Source organism: Myotis daubentonii, chromosome 6 (assembly GCF_963259705.1).
Source record: "Myotis daubentonii chromosome 6, mMyoDau2.1, whole genome shotgun sequence".
NCBI lineage: Eukaryota > Metazoa > Chordata > Mammalia > Chiroptera > Vespertilionidae > Myotis > Myotis daubentonii.
In genome coordinates, this window is record NC_081845.1 from 42,464,292 (window position 1) to 42,479,973 (window position 15,682).

A 15,682-nucleotide genomic window follows, 5' to 3' on the forward strand; every position below is an offset into this window, starting at 1 on the left:
TGCAGAGGCCAATTGGTCTGATTTGGGTCCCAATTGCCATCCCCCACCTCCCTTCCCACCTCCCCCCTGTCGGCCCTGCTGCCAACTTCCCTTGGCCCCTCCCCCCGGCCGGATCCGCCCTGATCGGCCCCCATCAAGGCAGGCTGGCCGGACACCACTTGTGCATGAATTCTTGCACCAGGCCTCTAGTAAGAAATAATTATATGGACTTTTGTGGTGTGAGGAGAGAAGGGATCAGGATTTAAAAAGTGGGCATTGTGTACCCCCTTGAACTAATAACTTTGTCCCAGACACAGTGTCTGAGTTCCAGGCTTGACTGACCAGATCTAGGGGTGTCCAGCATATAGATAGTCTCTTAGCGGCTGGACTGCATGCCAGAGGACTATTTTTTATTCACGTTACTCTCATTATCCATTTATCATTTTGTTTTAGTCTTTAGCTCTTTCACATTTCTTATACGCTTAGGCTCTACTTCTCTATTCTAGAAGTCCCCCCAAATTGATAGTTGCCTAGTTTACCCTTGGGACTTGAGAATGTTTATGAACTCAAGTATGGGTTATGAGTATGACCATTCTCCCCTTTTCAGGTTTCAGTGTCTATTTTTAAAGGACTTAAAAAAGTTATGCATCTAACTTTGAAAGAATTAATCTCCTCCAATAGTTTTCTTTTTAGTACCGCATATAAGATTAGTATTCCTTCTGTATGTATAAGACTCAGTGCTTCAAATTTTTGAAAAAGTCTCTTTCATTTCCTGTTTTTGAATTTCCTTATAAACTTTTTTGACTCACTTAAAATTGAAATATGCTGTCTTTAATCATTTCTCCCTTTCCTATTTTCAGGTTTCATACCACATAAACTTTTGCTTCAAAACTGGACAATGACCTTTTTTGTGTGTTCTTCTTTAGTTGATTTTTTCCATCTAAAGTTATTGATTTCCTTCATTTTCTCCTTTTACTTATTTTCATTCATCTTAATTCTGTTATGTATTAAAGTTCTGGATTTCATTTTCATGCATTGGAATTATTGGTGAAAAATGTGTCCAATCTGCTACATTGGCTTAGAAGCCTGTTTAGTATATTTTTAATATTTCTACCAGGTATAACAGCTCTTCCTTATTACATAATGAAAGGGAAATTGTATACTTTAACATCCTCCTATAACCCAAGAAGGCAAAACAATATGCCTGGTTTCTTTGCAGATTTGGAAGAGAGAAGAGCTTAGCCAACTGCCTCTGAGATTTTATAATCTCAGAGAATTGTGACGATGCTGCCACAGCTGTTTTCCAGTCTGAATGGAAGCTGAGAAAGAATTTTCTATTACTTCAAGCTCCAGCATTGAAAAATCAGTCCCAGGATTGAGGGGTGTGAGGGTAGATGGGGTGTAGCACCATGCTCCTCAGCTCTGTCTCTCCTTGGCTCCTCTTGACTGAGCTACATTTCCAAGATGTGCAGTATGCAGCAACTGCCTCATGCTGTAGGCAAAATATGTATTCTGAAACAGCAAACATGTCAGAGAAGTTTAGTTTTATTAAAATAAACACTCGCATTGAAAACTGATTTAGGAAATGATACCTACTTAATGCAAAAAAAAAAAAAATACTTGGTGGATGTTTTTTCTTTAATAAAAATAAAAGGCAAACTCAGAAGAGAAGCCCATAACTGCAAATCTATTGCGTCAATTAAAGTTGGAAACACTGGCTGACTCATGAAATGATTGTTTTATGATGGCAGTGGATCTGAAGTTGTATGCATTTCAAACATTTGTCATGCTCTTCAGTTATTATCCTGTCAATGTACTCAGCACATTATGAACAAATGGGTGGCAGGAAAGCAATTAGACATTTAGTCTATATTGCTCTGTACTGTGCTTTGTTTTCATTTTTTAAATTTGTTTACATAGTAAAATAAGTGCAGAGCCTTTCAAATGCTGATCCCCATAAATGAGGTGAGGAGTATATTTTTCTTTGAGGTAGTACAACTGTTATTGATGTTTTTTATTTTAGCACATATTTTCCAATCATTTTGACTTTTGCACTAATGGATATGTCTCTGGGTAAGCACCCACACTCCCTTACTCATTGGCGGGGCAAATGGAGATGGAGACTTAACATCAGGGTCTTAAATAAGGAAAAGAGTACTCTTTCATGGGAAAAGTAGGTAAAGAAATTTAAAAAAAATAAAGTGGCAAGTCTCTCTGTGCCCATTTTCTTATTCTTGGCTTTAAACCAGGATAACTTGGGGACTACATATTTCTTTCAAATGGGGGTATTTAGGTACTTTAAAAGTGCATTTACTAGTTTCCCAGTTATAAGTGCTGATATCTTTTGGGTTGGGATGCACAGCGTAGACTGACTGGTCTCCAGGCAACATTTAACCAGCCCAGCCCGCACACTGGGAGTGCCCCCCCCCCCCCACCCCAGGTGCTCCTTCTGGACTTCCTGTTCATGTCACAATGGGTGTTTCCCACCTTTCCATTTCTCCCAAGGCTAATGAATAAAAACCTGAGGCTTATTTCTCATTGTCAGATTTTTTTCTTCATGAAACTTTCAGAAAAGTTGGGCTTAACAGTGATTTTTGCTTAGAAAGATAGATATATTTTAACACAAAAGCCAAAAATTATTTGATAGCCAGTTCTTGATGATCAATTCACTGTACTTATTTGAACAATATATTTTAAATTAATAGAAATCAGATATTAATTAGTAATGGAGCTGCAGGTGAATTTTTATTCCTTGAACTTTCTTTGACCTCATGTGATTATTTTAAGAATTAAGTGAATTACTGTTTGCTACAGAAACTAGCCTGATATCTATACATATAAAAGACTAAGCAACCATCTGACTGTCCAACTGGTATCTATGATGCGCAATGGCCACCAGGGTTCACACGCTCTGACCAGTGTCTATGATGTGCACTGACCACCAGGGAGCAGATGCTCAATGCAGGAGCTGCCGAGCTGCAGTGACTTGGCAGTGGTGGTTCTTGGGTGATGCACCCTGGAACCAGAGAGGAGGGATCCCAATTCCACGGTGTGTCATCTGAGAACGGTCCTCTCACAATCCAGGACCCCTAGGGGGATGTCAGAGAACTGGTTTTGGCCCTAACCCTGCAGGCCAGGCCAAGAGACCCCACCTGCTGGAGGGACCCTGCTCACTCTGCAGATACCCTTTGAGCTGCACTGCCGCCCCAGGTATGGCCCGCCAGGGAGGAACCTTGGGAGGTTGACTCCAGGGTGTGTACTGCCCCGTCTCGCCCAGTCCCATCCTGCCTGCTACCTTCTAATTAATTTCCTTTCAATGTGCACAAATCCATGCGTTGGGGCACTAGTCTAACAATAAGCACTTAAGAAATATTTGTTGCATAGACATATTAATGGCAATTTGAATAACCCGTTTTAAATTAAGGACATGGGAAACTGGGTGATAATTATAAATTGAAGTGCACAGAAAATCAGCATAGTATTTTCTATTTTAGTAGCAAATTCACCAAAAGGGGAAGATCTAGTGTGAACAAAAATTTTATTTCCTCTCTTAGAACGACTTCATAGAATGATGAAATAGAGTTCAATTTGTCTTGATGCTTTGGGGGAAAAAAAAGCTATTTTTAATGCAATAAACAGTATTTGAAAGAGAAAAATCCCTAAATATTAACCTATAATTTCCCCTTGTCTTCTTCTTTTGTTTTCTTTCTTTTTTTTTCCTTTTATGATATGTGTGCTAATAAGATGCCTAGTCCTATGACAGATAATGGCCCTAGGATAATGTATGCTGTCCACTCATAATCTAGTCAAGACACCAAAATGTTCTATACTGTGCAGTGTGTTTGATAAGTGCAGTTAGAGGAGAAGGATACAGACTTTGGAGATGATGAGAGATTTCCTAGGAATTTAAGGTTGGACTTACAGAATAAATGAGGTATAGACAGGAAAAAGAGGTTTTTTTAGTTAAGATTGTTCTGCTGTGAAAACCAATGTGAAGCCTGGGAGGTAAGGGAGAGCTGAACATAACAAAGAAATAAGAACACTTGGGGCAGCTGCTATCTAGAGTATGATAACTTAAAAAAAAGCTATCTGAGATAATCTCATGTGAGCCAGTCAACAAAGTTGAAGAGTTTGACTTCATTCAAAGGAGAGGCTAGTTGATTTGATAGGCTCACACATTCAGGATTGCAAATATATTAAGGATATGTTCAGGAAGGATAATAAGAATGTAGGGCCAAATGGATTGAGAGGACACTGGTTTTAAAATGTGATTCTGGTCTCTGGTCCTAGAGGAGTTAGTTTGGCATTCATTGCTATATAATTTAATATAAGGTGAATACTTTTAAAGGAATTTCAAGAAAGCCATTTATGTGTCTATAGTGAAGGACAGCATGGTAATCTGAACAAAGAGATGAAAATTATAAAGCACCAATTGAAACAATTCTTTTTGTTCTTTATTTAAACATTGAGTGGTGTCCCACTTTTGACCCCTTAGAAGTCTCTGACAAAGTTCATTTACCTCTTTCAGAATTGAGAGGGATACCTCAACAAATCAAATTGAAAATGAGCTGTCACTCATCTGGTATATAAATGTGTCATGAGGTGAATATTTTGATACTGTATTCCAAAAGTGAGTTTTCTGACTAGTGAATTGCTTTTTTAAAAATAATAAGTATATTTTAGGAAAACCACTATGCTTTATTCCACCCATATTATATTGATTAAAAATCCTATTACAATTAAAATTTGAATTAATATCTTAGCATTATAAAGAACTCTTAAAAAGCGTATTTTAAAAAAGCATGTTTAATAACTTTCTGAAAATTTATACATTTTTATTTTTATAATTAGTTTTCTATCTTTTTTTGCTTTCAAATTACTACAAAAGATTAGTTTCCCATGTATTTAGAAAAAAAATCATGTCTTGGTAAGTACAATTAGAGAATTGGGTTGTTTGATCACTTAAATAATAGAAATGGTCCATTTAACAGGATGGTCTTACCTAGATCTATGCCATTATGCTTTTTTGATCCAATTATTATGTTTCCTTTGTTTTATGTTCATCTAATAAACAAGCACCACTTTTGTATCTTGTGTAAGATGTTTGTTTTTGCTGTCTTCACATCATGAAGCAAAGTTGGAATAAATCTTATAATGAAACTTGAGCAAGGTTTTGTTTTTTGTTTTGGTCTATTTAGACTCATCCTATATAATAAAAGAGAAACATGAAAATTAACTGTCCCTCTGCTACACTCAAGCCACGTCTACCAGTCAATCAGGAGTGAGTATGCAAATTAACCCAACTAAGATGGCAGTGGCCACAAAACTGAGCGAGCAGGAGGCTTGGGTTGCCCCGGTGATAGAGGAAGCCAAGCTTCCTGCCTGCCCTGGCTGGTCCTGGGCTCCACTCAAGGCTACAAAGTTTCAATTATACTAGATAAATAAATCCCAGAAAAAAAAAAGACAGAGAGGCTGGGAGCTTGGGTCACCGGGGGGTATGGCCAGCCTGAACGGCCATCAGCCCCTCACCCAGGCTGGCTATTCACCCCAGCGGGACTCCCCACCCTGCAGGGGCTGTGGGAAGCCTGTAAACACCCCTCAGCCCCTCACCTAAGCTGACCATACCCCAATGGGGTGAGGGTCCCCACTGGGGGGCTTGACCAGCCTACAAAAAGCCATCATCCCCTCACCAAGGCTGGCCAGGCACCCCAGTGGGACTCACCCACCCTGAAGGGGGTGTGGCCAACCTGGAAACAACCCTCAACCCCTCACCCAGGCTGGCCATATCCCCATGGGGTGAGGGTCCCCGCTGCAGGGCTTGGCCAGCCTGCAAACAGCCATCAGCCCCTCATCCAGGCAGACCAGGCATTGCAGTGGGGACCCCCATCCTGAAGCGGGTGTGGCCAGCCTGAAAACAGCCCTCAGCCCCTCACTCAGGCTGGCCAGGCACTCTAGCAGGACCTGCACCCTGATCCGGGACACCTTCAGGGCAAACAAGCTGGCCCCCACCCGTGCACCAGGTCTCTATACTATATAATAAAAGGGTAATATGCAAATTGGCCCTAAGAGCAGAATGACTGGGAATGACTGGTCACTATGACACACACTGACCACCAAGGGGCAGATGCTCAATGCAGGAGCTTCCCCCTGGTGGTCAGTGCACTCCCACAGGGGGAGCTCTGCTCAGCCACAAGTCAGGCTGACAGCTGCTAGCATAGCGGTGGTGACAGGAGCCTCTCCTGCCTCCTCAGCAGTGCTAAGGATGTCCAACTGCAGCTTAGGCCTGCTCCCCACTGGCAAGTGGACATCCCACAAGGGCTTCTGGGCTGCCAGAGGGATGTCTGACTGCCAGCTTAGGCTCGATCCCCCGGGGAGCAGGCCTAAGCCAGCAGGTGGACATCCCCCGAGGGGTCCCAGACTGTGAGAGGGCACAGGCCGGGCTGAGAGACTTCCCTCCTTCCCCCGCGAGTGCACAAATTTTTGTGCACCGGGCCTCTAGTCTCTCTTATAATTATGGTTAATGCCTTACAGGTTTCATCCTTAGGAAGCCTAACTGTAACTTGCCAGCTATCATTTTTTTATGTTGTATTTTGTTATTTACTAAGTTTTGCTGGGAATTTTTAAGAGAGGTTATGGGCTGCTAGCCAAAAGCCATTTGAATTCCATACCATTATTTTTTGTTTATTGAAAAAGTATATGCTTTCTAAAATATTTTCATTGCTAAATCTTTAGCCAAAAGGTGTTCTTCTTCTGTATTGTCAACACATTATCCCCCTATTTTGTTTTTCAGACCTTTTTTATGGTCCCCATGCTATTGTTCTCTCTTTGCTCCTTTTCAATTAGAGGCCGTCAATGTAGGCCTCAGGCTTTCTCAGGAGCAGTGCCTCTGTGTTCTCCGGCGCCTCACTCTTCACCTGCATCCCTTGAGTCCTTTCCTCAGCTCTCATGCTGATGCCCATTGATGTTCACAGAGGGCTCTATAAGGCTGAGGAAGACGGTGTTTCTCTTTCTATGTCTCCTTCTCTGATTATGCTGAGGTGAATATCTCTCTGGAAAATTTGATGCAAGCTGTGCTGGTTCTGTCGACACAAGGTGTGCAAAACCCCTGGGCATTCACAGCAGCTAATGCCCTTCCATTCTCTCGCCCTTCCTCATTACTTAACTCACTTTCAGCATGCAATGTGTGTATTTCTGTCTCATGCAGCTCCTCACTCTGGGACACTCCTGAGACACAAAATCCTGGAGTTGTCACAGATAAAAAAGGAACTAATTAGAAAGAGAGACTTGAAACAGCTCCGATTACCCCACGCAGCACCTCCTCTGTGCAGTCAATCTAACACAGACCTGAGTGAAGGTGTGCAGTCACAGAAGGTAGAAATCACTGATAGTTTTCATAATGTCTGGGCCATGATTCTTCCTCATAACTCATTCATATACCCTGGCATCCACAGAACAGGATTGCTAGTTCAAGGGATTTTGAGCTGTGATATTTATTTCTGTATTTTTAAAAAAAAATTTTTTTTAAATATGTTTTATTGATTTTTTACAGAGCGGAAGGGAGAGAGATAGAGAGTTAGAAACATCGATGAGAGAGAAACATTGATCAGCTGCCCCCTGCACATCTCCTACTGAGGTTGTGCCCGCAACCCAGGTACATGCCCTTGGCCAGAATCGAACCTGAGACCTTTCAGTCTGCAGGCCGATGCTCTATCCACTGAGCCAAACCGGTTTCGGCTTTATTTCTGTATTTCTATTATATTTTCAATCAGAAAATAGGGATGGAGTGAGGGGCAAGTCAGGTAGATTTAATATCAGCATCATTATCTCAAATTAGCCTGCATCAACTTTCACCGGGTTTTCATGTTGTTAAGTCAGTGTAAAAAAAAATAATATTTTTGACTTTCAGATTTAATTACTGATCATCTCAGGCACCCTGTGTTTATGGTATTTACTAGAAACTAACTCCTAAAACATGTGTATACTACAATACTTTTTATTTGAGGTTTTACAGTTGGAGGCTATTCTCTCTCATGCCCATGCAGTGGTTAAGAACTACGTGTCCTTTGTGAGGGTTCTCCCACCACCACTTTAGAGTAGCTGAATAATTCTATCTCCTTCTGTTAGCCCAGCCACCTTCAACAACTTCTTTAAACTATTTGTGCTTTAGGGTTTGTTTGCTTGTTTTTTTTCCCCATCTGTACTATGGGGAAAATGTTAAATAAATGTCAGTTTATATTTATTATGCTGACTATATATATGTAGTCTGTTGAGTTATATATCAGATTATTTTTCTAAAGATATATATTAAATACTAGAGGCCTGGTGCACGAAATTCATGCACTGGGGAGGTGTCCCTCAGCCCAGCCTGTACCCTCTCCAATCTGGGACCCCTTGGGGGATGTCTGACTGCCAGTTTAGGCTGGATCCCTGCAAGATTGGGCCTAAACCGGCAGTCAGACATCCCTCTCACAATCTAGGACTGTTGGCTGTAGGCTCCTAACCACTCACCTGCCTGCCTGCTGATCACCCCCTAACCATTCCCCTGCTGGCCTGATTGACACCTAACTGCTCCCCTGCCTGCCCGATTGCCCTTAACTGCCCTCCCCCGCCTGCAATCTTGTTACAACGTGGGGGTGGCCATATTGTGATGACGTGGGGTGGTCCTCTTGTGATGATGTGGGGGTGGCCATCTTGTGATGGTACGAGGGTGTGAGGGTCAATTTGCATATTACCTCTTTATTATATAGGATATATTTGACTGATTTTTATTGGGTAAAAATAACATTTCTTAGATGATTTGATAGTGTATACATACGTGTTTATGACACTAGGTGAGAGTTATCATTGGATTTATTTGAAAAATTGTGTGGTGAAACTTAGTAATTTATGAGTATTCTCTCACAGTCATTATGCATTTCCCATACATTTTAATATCAAAATGCATCTTTATTTTACTTGTAAGCTCTCTAAGAATTAATCCACTTGCATTATAGAAACTATGTTAAATACAGAAAAATGGTTACATGAAGTTCATTTATAACACTATCCCTCCAAGTAAACAACCCTTATAAACCATTGTCCTTGTGTGTCATACTCTGTCACTTTGTGAGTAAACTTTTTACTTTGTCCATGTTTACAAAATCAGTAAATGATGAAGCCATGATTTGGATGAACATATGTTTGTCTGTAAAGCTAATATCATTTCTATTATGCCATTATGTCTTCCCTTTGATTTAAAAATACAGGTGCCCTTCAGTACTAGATAGTACTTGAAAATATTAATGGTGAAAAAATGTCACAGTTCTCACCTGATTGTTACCTATTTCAAAATGGCATAGAATGATAAGTATACTTCTGAGTTGTTAATTTTAAGATTAGTTATGAAGTTAAAATATACACTATACCCAGGCTACTTTAAAGCATGTTATATTTTCTGTTTCAGTCATGGTGATTAGTGCATGTGAATGTGTGTGTGGGGGAAGAAGGAACACATGCAGCTGTGAATGATTAATGTATATAATACAACTCATGAAAATCAGCTGAGGATCATTTTCACTGGTCTGGACACCCAAGGAAAGACATTTGTTCTTCTTGGCAAGAGACATCACTGTCCTGTAGTATCATTGTGAGGGTCAGGAAGTATAGGAAATACATAGGTTACTCTGCGAAATGGATCAAAAGGTACTCTCTATTGCCTCAAAATACAAATGGGACTACATCAAAATAAAAAGCTTCTTCATAGCAAAAGAAACGACCATCAAATTGAAAAGGGAACCCACTGAATGGGAGAACATATTTGCCAATGATACATCTAATAAGGGATTAATATAAAGATATATAAAGTACTCATACAATTCTACAAGAAGAAGACAACCCAATTAAAAAATGGGCAGAACACATGAATAGAAATTTCTCCAAAGGGGACATACCAATGGCCAAGGGACATATGAAAAAATGCTCAAAGTCACTAATCATCAGAGAAATGCAAATTAAAACCACAATGAGATATAACCTCACACCTGTCAGAATGGCTATCATAAAAGAAATCAATAGACAAGTACTGGTGAGATGGTGGAGAAAAGAACACTGGTGGGAATGAAGGTTGATGCAGCCACTATGGGAAACAGTATGAAGTTTTCTCAAAAAATTGAAAATGGAACTTCCATTTGACCAGTGATGCACTTCTGGGAATATATCCTAAAACCCCCAAAATACCAATCAGAAAGAATATATGCACCCCTATGTTCATAGCAATGTTATTTATAATAGTTAGGAATTGGAAACAATCTAAGTGCCCACCAATAGAGGAATGTATAAAAAACCTGTGGGACATTTATACTATGGAATACTATATAGCTGTAAAAAAGGGATCTCTTACCCTTTGGGACAGCACGGATGGGAAATATTATGCTACGTGAAATAAGCAAACTGAGAAAGACAAATGTCACATGATCTTATTTATTTGTGGAATATAATGAACAAAAGGAATTGACCAACAAAATATGACCTGAAGGAGGGAGGCATGGAACAGACTGACATACCTCAATGTGTGGTTGGGAGGACAAGAAGAGATAAACCAAAGAACGTGTATACTTTATGCACAGCCCATGTGCACAGGCAATAGGGTGGTGAAGATCTGAGGGGTAGGTAGGTACTGGGAGGAGGAGGTGCTAGGAAAGGGGAAGAAAATGGGAGATATCTTTAGTACTATCAACAATAAAAAACACATTTTAAAAAATCTTAGGAAAAAGCTTAATATTTTCAATAACTTTATTGAAGTATATTTACTATATGAGAAGATTCACCCATTTCAAGTGTACAATTTAATGACTTTTAGTTACTTTAACAAGTTATTCAAATGTCACCATAGGTCAGTTGTAGAACATTTCTGTGCCCCTCCCCTGTTAGATTCCTTGTGTACACTGACAGTTCCTATCCTCACAAAAACCTCAGGGAACCACTAATCTACTGTAAGTATGCCTTTTCTGGAAATTTTATATACATGGAATCATATAATATGTGACTTCTGAGTGGCTTTTTTCTTTTAGCATAATGTTTTTGAGATTCATTCATGATCTAGACTGTGTCAGTGGTCAGTTTTATTTTTATTATTAAATTGCATTTCATTGTGTGTAAAAACTATATTTTGCCTCCCATCAACTACTTCATGAACAGCTTGGTTGTTTCCGGATTTGGCTATTACAGATAGTGCTGCTATGAACCTTGCATGTAACCTAATTTGTGTGCAAATTTTTGCATGGGCATATGTTTTAATTTGTCTTGGCACATACCTAGGACTGAAATTATATGGCAGTTTTATGTTTTACTTTTTGAGAACAGCTAGAATGTTTTCCAATGTGACTGCACCATTTTATATTCCTACCAACAACTTATGAGTATTTCTATTACTCCACATGCCAACATTTGTCTGTCTTATTTATTACTAGAGGCCCAGTGCATGAAATTCATGCACTGGAGGGGGGGGGTGTCCCTCAGCCCAGCCTGCACCCTCTCCAATCTGGGACCCCTTGGGGAATGTCCAACTGCTGGTTTAGGCCCAATCCTGGCAGTGGGACATCCCTCTCACAATCTGAGACTGCTGGTTCCCAATTGCTCACCTGCTTGCCAGCCTGATCACCCCCTAACCACTCCCCTGCCAGACTGATCCACACCTAACTGCTCTCCTGCCAGCCCAATTGCCACCAACTGCCCTCTCCTGCTGGCCCAATCACTCCCAATTTCCCTCCCCTGCCGGCCTGGCCCCCCCAACTGCCCTACCCTGTAGGCCTGGTCCCCCCAACTGCCCCCCCCCTGCAGGCCATCTTGTGGTGGCCATCTTGTGTGAGGGCATGATGGACAATTTGCATATTACCTCTTTATTATATAGGATAGCCATACTAGTATATATGAAATGCTATTCCATTTTGTTTTTAGTTTGCATTTCCCTGTTGACTAATGATGGTGAGCATCTTTTCTTGCGTTTCTTAGCCATTTTTTAAATCTTCTTTTGTAAATGTTCACATATTTGCTTTGTACATTTTCTCCCAGCATTCATAGTAGGCCCTGGATTCATTTTTTTTATTGTAAGCGGTGAGGCCTACTATAATATTAATTGTATAATTGAAGACCTTTAAAAAAACAGATCTTCTATTTGTACCTCTTGAGTAATTAGCATAGCTGTGGAAGGGTCTTACAATGCAATGTGGACATTTGTGCACTGGTTTCCTATCATACTTATCTATTATATTTTACAATAAACACATGGAAATTGACAAATACAGTTGCAAATCAAGGAGTGTTTCAGTGAGGAAGTGCTTGACATTTAGAATTTGAATACTTACCATTTGAATGTGAATAGACTTGTTTGCATCTTAATTTGTCAGCATGATGTGTACAACTATGGCTTAGAAAACAAAGTTTTAAAAGTTGCTTTCTTTTTTCATTTTTGTTTAAAACAGGAATATAGTTGAATTTTCCAACAGCTATTGGCTGCATTGTTCTCTTATTAAGGGTACATCCAAACAAGCAGTATGGAAGAATTAGAAAATACAGGGTGTATTAAAAATATGTACACACTTTAAATAATTATTAATTACTACTAGAGGCCCGATGCACAAAATTTGTGCAAGGGCCTCAGTCCCTGCTGCCATGGATTCATCTGGAAGGTCGTCTAATCTAATTAGCATATTATGCTTTTATTATTATAGATGCGTTAATCTAAGAAGAAAGAAACATTGTAATTAATAGTTATTCCAAGCATGTATACATTTTTGGGGGGATACCCTATAGTTCAAACTTCTATTAAGCATTTACTATGACTGAAACTGTTTATCCATTTTTTAAAAGTATGTGCTTATACTATGTTAATCTTCCTCCTAATATGAACTATATTAGCTTTTTTTTCTTTTTGTGCAGTGTATTTGGAAGTTTAATATTCATGCATTTTTATTGTTTTTCTTTGCTAAGGTAAGATAAACAAATGCACTACCAAATGTGACTACTTTAAAATGAGTTTTAATGTCTTAAATATAACAATTAAAATGGTTCTTATCATTGAATATGAGATATAGACAAGTTGGTATTGAATACAGTGCCAAAAAATAAACTTAGGTGGATCTTTAACATCTTTTTCTTTCTATTAAGAATATCATAACCTTTTATAATATCAAGAAAAGAATTTTCCTACCAAAATAGAAGCTAGCTATGCTCTAAACCAGCCGTGGGCAAACTACGGCCTGTGAGCCGGATCCGGCCCGTTTGAAATGAATAAAACTAAAAAAAAAAAATAAAGACCGTACCCTTTTATGTAATGATGTTTACTTTGAATTTATATTAGTTCACAAACACTCCATCCATGCTTTTGTTCCGGCCCTCTGGTCCAGTTTAAGAACACATTGTGGCCCCTGAGTCAAAAATTTGCTCACCCCTGCTCTAAACCATGTGTTACAAGTACAACTGTAGTTGTATATTATGAGTCTGTTAATGAAAATGAAGAATTAGTTCTCACCTTTTTATATGGTGACAGATTCCTTGACCAAACTGTAGTCTGGCCTCATTCTATTGAACACTTTTCTAGGCTAGGCCTTAACCTTCGCTCTCAGTAGAATTGCAAACTCTCAGCACAACAATTTTATTCACCCCTCACACTAGGAAACTTGAACAAACACTATCATATTTTCTGGTAGCTTAAGGTCTGTCCCTAGAATGACAACCTTAGCCCTTTGAAATCCCCTGCCTGAGAAAGCTCAATGTTGCTGAAACAATTTACTCTTTGTTCCAGTCAAACCTGACTGTAAGACCTTGACCTCCATTTTCTAGAAGCATTCTTTTAGAAGTCTTGCTTCTCTGTCCCTTTGGGATGTATCTTCTGAATCTAGGAATATCTTTTGTAAAGACCTGGGAGCCATCCCCTTGAAATATACGTATCAGGAAAGATAGAGCCCCCTTCTTCCAGTCTCTATGGGGGGTGGGCGGTTGTAGGAGTTTAACTTCACTAAGCACCAGTTAGCAAACATACTAGTAGGTGACGTAATCATATTGAAGAACTAGCACCCTGAAATTCCTTTAGAACATCCCAGCATTTAAAAATATGCCACCTTTTGCTTCAACAGAGTTAAGTTCAGTTCATACTGAAATTTCTCTCTTACTGAACAATTATGAATGAAATCTGTCTTGCCATTTGAAATAAGAATACAGTGAATAATTTCTCTTTGACAATGGCTACCCATCCTTTTAGTCACCAGGATCAAAATTCCTGGAATTATCCTTGACTCCCCTCTATCTCTGCATTTTGTATCACTCAACCAGCAGATCCTGTTAGCATTACCACTGTGGATCACCCTTTACTATCCTGGGCCGAGCCACATTTATTTACCCTACCTTGAATTGTTGCAATAGCCTCTTTATTGTTCTTGCATAATGACTCCCTTCAGTGAATCTGCAAAGCAACAGCTATGGTGATTCTAATAAGACGTAAGTGTTATTTTGCTTAAACTCCCTATCTGATAAATAAAATGTTAATTTCTCAGAATAGAATATAAAACCCTACAGGATCTGCCCCCTCCAATTCATAATAATTATCTCTCTGACTTTATCTCTTTACTGCTATTGCCACTGACTTGTTGCACACTGTTAGTTGTTCTATTTTCTTTCTTTTTTTCTTATTAAGACTACGTTCTAATCTAGAGCTCTTTTAGGTTCACAGAAAAATTGAGAAAATGGTACAGAGATTTTCCATATAACCTCTGCCCCCACACATGCAAACCTCCCCCATGATCTACATTCCCCATTAAGAGTGGTATATTTTTAAAATAATTGATGAACATACATTGACATATTATTATCATCACTCAAAGTCCATAGTTTATTATTAGGGTTCACATTCTGTGGATTTGAATAAAGTATCCTATAGAATATTTTCACTGCCGTAAGATCCTCTGTGCTCGGTCTCTTTTTCCTACCTCCACCACACCCGCCATATCCCTGGAACTAATGAATTTTTTACTGTCTCCATACTTTTGCTTTTGCCAGAATGTCATATAGTTGGAATCCTACTATATGTAGCCTCTTCAGATTGGCTTCTTTGATTTAATAACATTAAGTTCCCTCTAACTTTTGATGATAGCTTTTTTTCTTTTAACACTAAATAATATCCAATTGTCTGGATGGATCACATTTCATTTATCTATCAATCTACTGAAGGATATGGATACCTTGGTTCCTTCCAAGTTTGGACAATTACGAATAAAGCTGTTATAAATTTCCATGTGCAGGTTTTTTGTGTAGATATAAATTTTCAATCCCTTTGGGAAAATATCAAGGAGCACAATTGCTGGATCACATGGTAAGAGCAAATTTAGTTTTGTAAGGAACTGCCAAACTATCTTCCAGTGGCTATACCATTTTGCATTCTCACCAGCAATAAATGAGGATTCCCTTTGCCGCATATCCTTGAAAGCATTTGGTGTTATCTTTGTTCAGGATTTTGGCTATTTTTATAGGTGTGTAGTTGGTATCTCATTATTGTTTTAATTTGCATTTTTCTGATGACATTTGACATGGAGCATCTTTACATATGCTTATTTGCCACATGTATAATATCTTCTTTGGTGAGATGCCAGTTAAGGTTTGTGGCTTATTTTTAAATCAGGTTGTTTTTTTTATTGTTGAGTGTAATTTGTGTATTTTGGATGTTCTTTATCAG